Source organism: Capra hircus, chromosome 1 (assembly GCF_001704415.2).
Source record: "Capra hircus breed San Clemente chromosome 1, ASM170441v1, whole genome shotgun sequence".
Taxonomy (NCBI): domain Eukaryota; kingdom Metazoa; phylum Chordata; class Mammalia; order Artiodactyla; family Bovidae; genus Capra; species Capra hircus.
The window spans coordinates 120,922,722-120,933,270 of NC_030808.1; the positions used below are offsets into that span (position 1 = coordinate 120,922,722).

Below are 10,549 nucleotides of genomic sequence, written 5' to 3' on the forward strand. Positions count from 1 at the left end.
ACACCACCTAATGGCAGAAAGTGAAAAGGAAATAAAGAGCCTCTTGATGAAGTAGAAAGAGGAGAGTGAAGAAGATGGCTTGAAACTCAAAGTTCAAAAAAACTAAGATCATGGCATCTGGCCCCATCACTTCATGACAAATAGATGGGGAAAGAATGGAAGAAGTGAGAGACTTTATTTTCTTGGGCTCCAAAATCATTGCAGATGGTGACTGCAGCCATGAATTTAAAAAGATGCTCACTCCTAGGAAGAAAAGCTATCACAAATCTAGACAGTATATTAAAAAACAGAGGTATCACTTTCCTGACAAAGGTCCATCTAGTCAAAGGTAGGGTTTTCCTAGTTTTCCCAGTAGTCATGCATGGATGTGAGAATTGGCCCATAAAGAAGGCTGAGTGCCAAAGAACGGATGCTTCTGAACTACAGTGCTGGAGAAGATTCTTGAGAATCCCATGGAAAGCAAGGAGATCAAACCAGTCAATTCTGAAGAAAATCAACCCTAAATATTCATCGAAAGGACTGACACTGAAGCTGAAACTCCAATATTTTGGCCATCTGATGTGAAGAGTTGACTCATTGGAAGAGACCCTGATTCTGGGAAAGATTGAGGGCAGGAGGAGACGGGGTGACAGAGGATGAGATGGTTGGATGGCATCATCAACTCAGTGGACATGAGTTTGACCAAACTCTGGGAGACAATGAAGGACATGGATGCCTTGTGTGCTGCTGTCCATGGGGTTGCAAAGAGTCGGACACAACTGAATGACTGAACAACAACAACAATAGCAACTGACAGAATCGGAGAAAGTATTTGCAAATTAGGTTTGACAAAGGTTAATATCCAAAATATATGAAGAACATATACAGCTCAGTTGCAACCCCCGAAACAATCTGTTAAAAAATGGACAAAAGAACTGAATAGACATTTTTTCTAACCATATACAAGCAATCTACATACACATGAAAAGATATTCAACCTTACTAATCATCAGGAAAATGCAAATCAAAACCTCAATTGAGATATCACCTCACATCTGTTAGAAAATTTGTTATCAGAGACAAGAGATAACAAATGTTGGCTAGGCTTGGAGAGAAAGTTACCCTATATACTGTTCCTGGGAATGTAAATTGGTGATGATAGTATGGGAAACAGTAGAGAGGTTCAGCAAAACATAAAAAAAAAAAAAAGAAAAAAAGAACTACCCAATGATCCAGCAATTTCACCTTTGGATACATATAAAGGAAACAAAATTCTTTTCTTGGAAAGATATCTGCATGTTCATTGCAGCATTGCTTACAATAGCCAAAGACAGATACAACCTAAGTGTCCACTGAATGATTAATGGATAAATAAAATACACAAACACACATATACATTCAAGGAAATATTATTCAGTCATAAAAAGAAAATCCTGTATTTTGCAACAACATGGTAAAATAAGACTGAAAGAAATAATGTATTTTTATTTCACATTTATACCATTTATATATTGAGTTAAAAAAACCACAAACTCCAGATACATTGGTGGTTGCAGGATGGAGGATGTGGACAAAATGGGTCAAAGTGTGGAAAAGGTACAAAATCCCAGTTAAAAAATTACTTAAGTTCTGGGATGTAATGCATAGCAAGATGACTAAAGTTAATATTGTGGGCTTCCCAGGGGGCTCAGCAGTAAAGAATACACCTGAAAGGGAGAAGAATCAAATCAACAAAATTAGAAATGAAAAAGGAGAGGTTACAACAGCTATTTCAGAAATACAAAGGATCATAAGAGACTATTATGAGGAACTATATGCCAGTAAAATGGACAACCTGGCAGAAATGGACAGATCCTTAGAGTCAATGTTTCAAGACTGAACCAGGAAAAAATAGAAATTATGAACAACCCAAATATAAGCACTGATCAAAATTCTCTCCAAAATGAAAGCCCACAGCCAGATCACTTCCCAGGTGAATTCTATCAAACATTTAGGGAATAGCTGAGCCCTATCCTTCTAAAACTCTTCCAAAAATTTGCAGAGGAAGGAACACTTCCAAACTCATTCTATGAGGCCGCCATCACCTTGATACCAAAAAAAGAAAATTACAGGCCAGTATCACTGATGAACATAGATGCAAAAATCCTCAACAAAATTCGAGCAAACAGAATTGAACAACACAGTAAAAAGATCATACACCACGGTCAAGTTGGGTTTATCCTAGGGATGCAAGAATTCTTCAATATACATGAATCAATTAATGTGATACACCATATTAATAAACTGAAAGGTAAAAACCATATGATAATCTCAATAGATGCAGAAAAAGTGTTTGACAAAATTCAACACCATTTATGATTAAAAAAACTCTTCACAAAATGGCCATAGAAGGAACCTACCTCAACATAATAAAGGTCATACATGGTAAACCCACAGCAAACATTATTTTCAATGGTGAAAAACTTAAATCGTTCCCTCTATATCAGGAACAAGACAAGGGTGCCCACTCTCACCACTCTTATTCAACATAGTTTTGGAAATCCGAGTTATGGCAATCAGAGAAGAAAAAAAAAAAAATCAAAGGAATCCAGAGTGGAAAATTAGAAGTAAAACTCTCACTGTTTGCAGATGACATGATACTATACATAGAAAACCCTAAAGGTATCAACAGAAAATTACTAGCGCTAATCAGTGAATTTAGCAAAGTTGCAGGATACAAAATCAATACACAGAAATCACCAGCATTCCTATACATTAACAATGAAATATCAGAAAGAAATTAAGGAATCAATCCTATTAACCGTTGCAATGAAAAGAATAAAATACCCAGGAATAAACCTACCTAAGGAGACAAAAAAGCTGTATACAGGAAACTATAAGACACTGAACAAGATAAAATCCCCAAGATAAACCCATACACCTATGGATACCTTATTTTTGACAAAGGAGGCAAGAATATACAAAGGGGCAAAGACAGTTTTTCAATAAATGCTTCTGGGATAACTGAACAGCTACATGTAAAAGAATGAATTTAGAATACTTTCTAATACCATATACAAATACAAACTCAAAATGGATTAAAGACCTAAATGTAAGTTAGACCAGACATTATAAAACTCAGAGGAAAACATAGGCAGAACACTCTAGGACATAAATCATAGCAAGATCCTCTATGACCTACCTCCTTGAATAATGGAAATAAAAACAATTGGGAGCTAATTAAACTTGAAAGCTTTTACAAAGCAAACTATAAACAAGGTGAAAAGACAATTCTCAAAATGGGAGAAGATAATAGCAAATGAAACAAGTGACAAAGGATTCATTTCAAAAACATACAAGCAGCTCATAAAAATCAATACCAGAAAAACAAACAACCCTATCAAAATGTGGGAAAAAAGACCCAAACAGACATTTCTCCAAAGAAGACATACAGATGGCTAATAACCACATGAAAAGATGCTCAACATTGCTCATTATTAAAGAAATGCAAATCAAAACTACAATGAGCTATCACCTCACACTGGTCAGAATGGCTATCATCAAAAATCTACAAACAATAAATGCTGGAGAGGGTTTGGAGAAAAGGGAACTCTCTTGCACTCTTGGTGGGAATGTAAATTGATAAAGCCACTAGAGAAAACAGTATGGAATGCCTTAAAACACTAGGAATAAAACCACCATATGGCCCAGCAGTCCCACTACTAGGCATATACCCTGAGGAAACCAAAATTGAAAAACACATATGTACCCAAATGTTCATTGCAGCTCTATTTACAATAGCTAGGATATGGAAGCGACCTGGATGTCCACTGGCAGATGAATGGATAAAGAGGCTGTAGTGCATATACAAAATGGAATATTACTTAGACATAAAAAGGAATGCATCTGAGTCAGTCCTAATGAGGCGGATGAACCTAAAGCCTGTTATACAGAGTGAAATAAGTCAGAAAGGGAAAAACAAATATCGCACACTAACACATAAATATGGAGTCTAGAAAGATGGTACTGAAGAACCTATTTGCAGGGCAGCAGTGGAGACATAGACATAGAGAACAGACTTATGGACATGGGTGGGGGAGGGGAGGAGAAGGTGGGATGTATGGAGAGAGTAACATGGAAACACCCACTATTACCATATGTAAAATAGATAGCCAATGGGAGTTTGCTGTATGACTCAGGGAATTCAAATTGGGGCTTGGTAACAACCTAGAGGGTTGGGATGGGAAGGGAGGTGGGAGGGATGTTCACGTGAGAGGGGATATGGGTAAACCTATGGCTGGTTCATGTTGATGTTTGGTAGAAACCAATACAATACTGTAAAGCAATTATTCTTCAGTTACAAATAAATAAATTTAATAAAATAATAAAGAATTCACCTGTCAATGTAGGAGATGTCTGTTTGATCCCTGGCTTGGGAAAATCCCCTGGAATAGAAAATGGCAACTCACTCCAGTATTCTTGCCTGGAAAATCCCATGGACAGAGGAGCCTGGTGGCCTACAGTCCACAGGCTCACAAAGAGTCAGACAGGACTGAGCACACAAAGTTAATAATACCATGTTATAATTTAGAAGTTGCTAAGAGAGTGTATCTTAATTCATTGGGCAGAGACATATTAATGTGTCTTTTGTTACCTGAATGTTACTGACCAGTGTTTCAATATTCACTTACATAACAATTTGCCTGCCACAGGGGTTAGTTTCTATAAAAATCACCTGGTCAATAACGTGTTAAATTAAAAAAAAATTAACTATGTGTGTGTGATGATCGATCATCTAGAATTACTGTGGTATATATTTCTCAATATATACATGTATCGACTACATTGTTCACTTAAAACTCACAGAATGTCATGTGTCAATTTTATAATAAAACTGGGAAAAGATGAGTAAGAAAGGAAAAGCATCATTCAGGAGGTAACAGCATAGAAGGACCACTTTGCTTGATTCAGAGCTTTATTAATTATGTGCACATTTCTTTTATTGCTAAATAATATGGCAAATTTCTTCCTAGGCTCTTTGGCAGAAGGAGAACATGAGTTTTAGATCTGTGGGTTCTGAGGATTATAACATGGGAAGCATGTTTCAAACTGACTATCACAGAGTCAAGAGTGTAAGTAATAGGCATCAGGAGCTGATGCTTAGAGGTAAGGGATCAGTGGAACAATGAAAGCCATGAATGAGTTAAAGAGAGAGGCTGCATTTTGGATAAAAAATGCAAATAATAGTTACTATCAAGGCTGAACTTAATTATGGTAAGATCAAGTATATTATCTAAAGAGTACAAACACATTTATATAGCCATGAAGAAACAAGCAACAAAACCAACCCAAAATTAAGAAAATACTTTCGGTAATCTTATCACACAAAGGTTTCAAATTTTTTCATTTGTAATGATATTTGTTGGAGAAGAAAATAGCAACCCACTCCAGTATTCTTGCCTAGAGAATGCCAGGGATGGGGGAGCCTGGTGGGCTGCCGTCTATGGGGTCGCACAGAGTCGGACACGACTGAAGCGACTTAGCAGCAGCAGCAGCATGAAGTTTAATTTAAAAAATGACACAAAACAGTATTTTTGAAATTGGAGATTATCTAAATATATATATGGAAGTGAACATGTATGGAGGTGTTTTGTATATATAAAAATACGTATACACACAGTCTTCAATATCACGACATATTATCCATATATATATCACTGTGATATGTGTATATATGTATGATTCTATAATTTCCATTCATATTCCAGAGAGGATTTAAGGTACATGAATCAATAGCTCTGTGTCATTTCTGTCGCTTTAACTAAAGTCTCTTTGATTTTTAGGTCTTTGGAAAATACATCACACATTCACCTGCTCAGAATAGAAACAACCCATATATTCCACAGTGAAGAAAGAATATCAAGAGAAGCATTGTCAGAGCTTCTGGATATTTCTTACCATATGAGGAGTTAAGAAGTGAATGTGGAAGCTTCATGAAATTCAAATATTTTATTAATATAATTGAAATTGTTTTATGATTTGGGAACTTACTGATAAAGCTTTGTAAAACTGTAGATAATAAACTATATTTAGTTACATATTGAATAAGTCATTTTCATCAAAGTCACCCTGCTCTTTTATTGTACTTACAAAGCTTTATTACAACAATAACATTTGTAATTTTTATTCATTGTTTAATATTGTTTGTTCCTTACTTAACTGTAAGCTCCAGGAATGCAGGAACCATATTTTTTAGTTTATCATTGTAAACCTAGGAAAGTATCCAGTACTTAATAGCTGATGAATAAATTTATGAATTTAAAAGACTGAAAATTGGTAATCACTTTGAAAATCCAGAATGTATAGTTATCATTCTTACATGTCAAAGTGAAATTCATTTAATACTTTTGGAAAGTTCTATGCAAGAACATTGCTTACATTCCCTGAGGTGTCAATTGCCATACCAAAGGTCTTGTTACCTGAATACTATGGCCTAAATTTTCCTATTCAAAGGCAGTAAACTCCTCTGTCAATCTTTTTGAAAATCCAGTTAATGCTAAGTCTGGGGTGACACATTCAACCTCAAAATTTTAGCAACTTGGTGCTGGGTAAGGTGTTTAAAATACTTTCAATAAATAACAAAGCTGGAAAGGCTGTGAAGAAAAGAGAAACCTTCTACACTGTTAGTGGGAATGTAAGTTGGTGCAGCCACTATTGGAAACAGCATGGAGGCTACTCAGAAAACCAAAAATAGCATTACCATATGATCTAGCATCCCTACTCCTGGGCGTATACCTAGACAAAACTATAATTCAAAAAGATACATATATGCACCATATGTCCATAGTGGTACTGTTTATACTAGTGAAAACATGGCGACAACCTAAATATCCATTTACAGGTGAATAAATAAGGAAGATGTAGTATATATATACAATGGAATTCTACTCAGCCATAAAAAGAACAAAATAATGCCATTTGCAGCAACAGGGATGCAACTAGAGATTGTTATACTAAGTTAAATAAGTCAAGACAAATACCGTATGGTATCACTTGTACATAGAATCTAAAATTTGACACAAATGAACATATCTACAAAACAGAAACAGACTCAGATGTAGCTCAGACTTGTGGTTGTCAAGGGAGAGGTGGGGAAGGAGAGTGATCTGGGCATTTGGGGTTGTGTGATGTAAACTACTGCATTTAGATAGCATATTAAGAAACAGAGACAGTACTTTGCCAACAAAGATCCATCTACCCAAGGCTATGGTTTTTCCAGTAGTCATGTATGGATGTGAGAGTTGGACTGTGAAGAAAGCTGAGTGCCGAAGAATTATGCTTTTCAACTGTGGTGTTGGAGAAGACTCTTGAGAGTCCCTTGGACTGCAAGGAGATCCAACCAGTCCATCCTAAAGGAGATCAGTCCTGAGGGTTCGTTGGAAGGACTGATGCTAAAGCTGAAACTCCAATACTTTGGCCACCTCATAGGGAAAATTGACTCATTGGAAAAGACCCTGATCCTGGGAGGGACTGGGGGCAGGAGGAAAAGGGGATGACAGAGGATGAGATGGCTGGATGGCATCACCGACTTGATGGACATAAGTTTGGGTAAACTCTGGGAGTTGGTGATGGACAGGGAGGCTTGGCGTGCTGCAATTCATGGGGTCACAAAGAGTTGGACACGACTGAGCGACTGAACTGAACTAAACTGCATTTAGAGTGGATAAAGAGCAAGATCCTACCTACCTAGGGAATTATATCCAACTTCCCAGGGTAAACTACAATGGAAAAGAATATTTAAAGAAGAATATATGTGTAAAACTGTCCTGTACAGCAGAAATTGGCACAACATTGTGCCAATCAACCATACTTCAATGAAAAAAAGAAAATACTTTTTTTTGGCCATAATTAGCATTCAAATATTAATATATTTCTTTTTTTTTTCTTCATAGCTACTACCTGTGCCTGTTATGTGATTGGCTAGTGGTTAAAAATGATTGGCACATGTGAGCGCCCCACCCCTCACTGGCCCAGTTCCCAACAGCCCCTAGTAAAGGTGATATATAGAGCATGATGTTTATCCTCAAGATTCCTTAAATACCCATACATTCATCTGAAATACTCCTAGTCCTATAACCCCAGGTACTTCTGGTGGCTGAAGATCTTGGGATGTGGGACCCTTGCCCAACCCAGAGCAGGTTTTCCAGCTTAGAGTCATTCCCCTCTCCACCAACATTCCTATTGTTAAAGGGCAATTTGTGGCCTTTTTAGAAATATTTGGCAATTTCTCAGCAGTGTTATCTTGGGAAAATTTTTCTAAAGTGTGAAAATGGGGGGAAAAATGATTGCAAGTCCTTTCAGTATCATGTTACAAAAGTGCTTCTCCAATTGTAATACACACCTAAATAAACTGGTGATACTTTTTAAATGCAAATCGTGATTCCATGCACCTGGAGTAGGGACCCAGATTTTGGAATGCTGCTTGACGATACTACCCATTTTGAACAGCAATGTTTGGGGACAGATTGTTGAAAGCCCTTGTAAAAGGCCACGCCAATTTCTAGGGTGGTGGTTCTCAAACTCGGTTGCACGTTAGAACTGCTCAAAGAGGTTTTAAAAAATCCTGTTGCTCAGGCCTTACTCAGTTTCCAAGTAGATGGGAATATTGGGGGATAAGACCTTATCATCAGTGTTTTTTAAAACTCCCTAGCTGTTTCTAATATATTCTAAGGGAATATAACTTTGCTTACACAGCTGATTAGGGCCATTTTACAGTTCTGTAAAACTGCTAAGCTGTGATGGTTTCATTGCCCTATAGGACTTTAACTAATTTTGTATCTAATTTGGTACTTTATTTCAGCTTTTTTTTCCTCCCCTACTGACTAAAAAATTCTAATTTCTCAAATTTTATTTTGTCATCTTGCTAGCTCTCTCATTAGTGAGTTAAGTAAAACTTTGACACACAATGCTTCAATGGTTTTCCTCTATTTGATCCAGTCTATTATCCTAATTTCTCAGCCAGTAGCTACATTTTCTCTTTTGTTTGAGCAAGAGCCAACCTTTTTTTGGAAGTTGCTAATGAACACATTATAAATTCATATGGTATTTTGGGGTCTCCAACACCTCCTACCATTCTTGGTACAACACTAATCAAACCAACAATTCATTGCTAGTTTAGTCATTATTGACAAACTTGATATTAAAGTACATTTTTGGAAATCAGTTTACACTGTGACCTGTGCCAATTCACTATCATTTGGGAGATCGTTCCCTCTCTTATTTACAAGAGAAATGCCACAGCATAGCTGTCAGCTGACTTGGACCTGGAGCTCTTTTCCTACAGTGGGGGTAAGTTGGCTCGAGTTCACCTGCATTTCCCCTGCAGCTTCCCCTCATGACTGATGGCTCCCATTTGCAGGATGTCAGGCCAGGGTTTGAGCGACTGCCTGTAGCAAAGTAAATTGGCCCACTTAGGGATCAAACCTGTGAACTTGGCTTCATCAGCACAGTAATCTTAGCAGAGGCACGAACCTGCCACTTTATCAGCTGATTGATTTCACTGAAAGTTATGATGAAATTGTTCTGCATCTCAGCTAAAGAAACACTGTGTTAGAGATGCCTAAAGATGAATATACTTTTGATGTAAAAAATGTAAAATGTAAGATTGATGAAAAATAATTAAAATTATATTTACATATTTTGAAAAATCTCACACAAGTAAGGGCATCTATCCTGAGCTTATAACATATCTCTTTAGTCTTCACCTTTAATATGATATTCTAATTAAAAAAAAAGTATGTTTTACCAACACAGCTATATTTATTGCCAATTTTCATAATATACAGTAAATATTAAGAGAGACTATAAAGACATGCCTCAGTTGGAAGTCTTTCTCTTCAGTTTTATCCTCTTGTAAATGATTCACTTATTCTGAAGATTACATTTTTCGAATAATTGTGAATAAGAAAAATGTTTTCTAGTTTGAAACTCTCTGGCTTCATATGGTCCAGTCATTGAATGTCTTCCATTAGGACAAGTAACCTTTTTGGATATCTATGATGATAGGAATTAACTGGGAATCATTTCTAGTCAAATCTGTTGAGTAAGGTATAGATTTACATTGTTTTAATTAACTGCAGATATAACATGTGACTTGAAAAAAAATATAACCGCTTTTCTCAAGTGGATTGTAAACTAGTCTTGAAGGCTCTTTCCAAAAGGGAATTTCAAAATATTTTAAGATAATGCAAAAGTTAATGAAATAAGTAAAACCTGTCATGGTGCATATGATAAAAGGCATTATTTATCTTGATATTAACTTTCTGAAAATATATTTTGTTCAGTTTTTTTTTGATTCATTACACATAGATACAATATTTCAGTACTTTTAAAAAGTATTGACATGACTGAATCAAATTTTTTTGCCTTAATTGATTATTTTTGGAAAAACAAGAAGTTCACATACTAAATCTCAAAGGGAAATAAAGGGGAGGACAGAAAGATGATGTTTTATAATACTTGAATAATTGTAATTCATTTTTTGTAGCAAATGCTTATGATCAGTGAGTTCAAACATTTAACTTTATAATGA

General features: G+C 36.1%; 1 long non-coding RNA gene across 2 annotated transcripts in view; it reads left to right on the top strand.

Moving 5' to 3' along the window:
* Positions 1-6,228, top strand: part of LOC106502391 — a 73,623-nt gene extending 67,395 nt beyond the window's left edge. Inside the window, exons 4-5 of one of the 2 annotated variants that reach the window (XR_001295953.2) lie at positions 4,992-5,090; positions 5,802-6,228. This is a non-coding gene — a long non-coding RNA (uncharacterized LOC106502391). The remainder of the gene's footprint in view (positions 1-4,991; positions 5,091-5,801) is intronic. The other variant, XR_001295956.2, reaches the window with a different exon arrangement.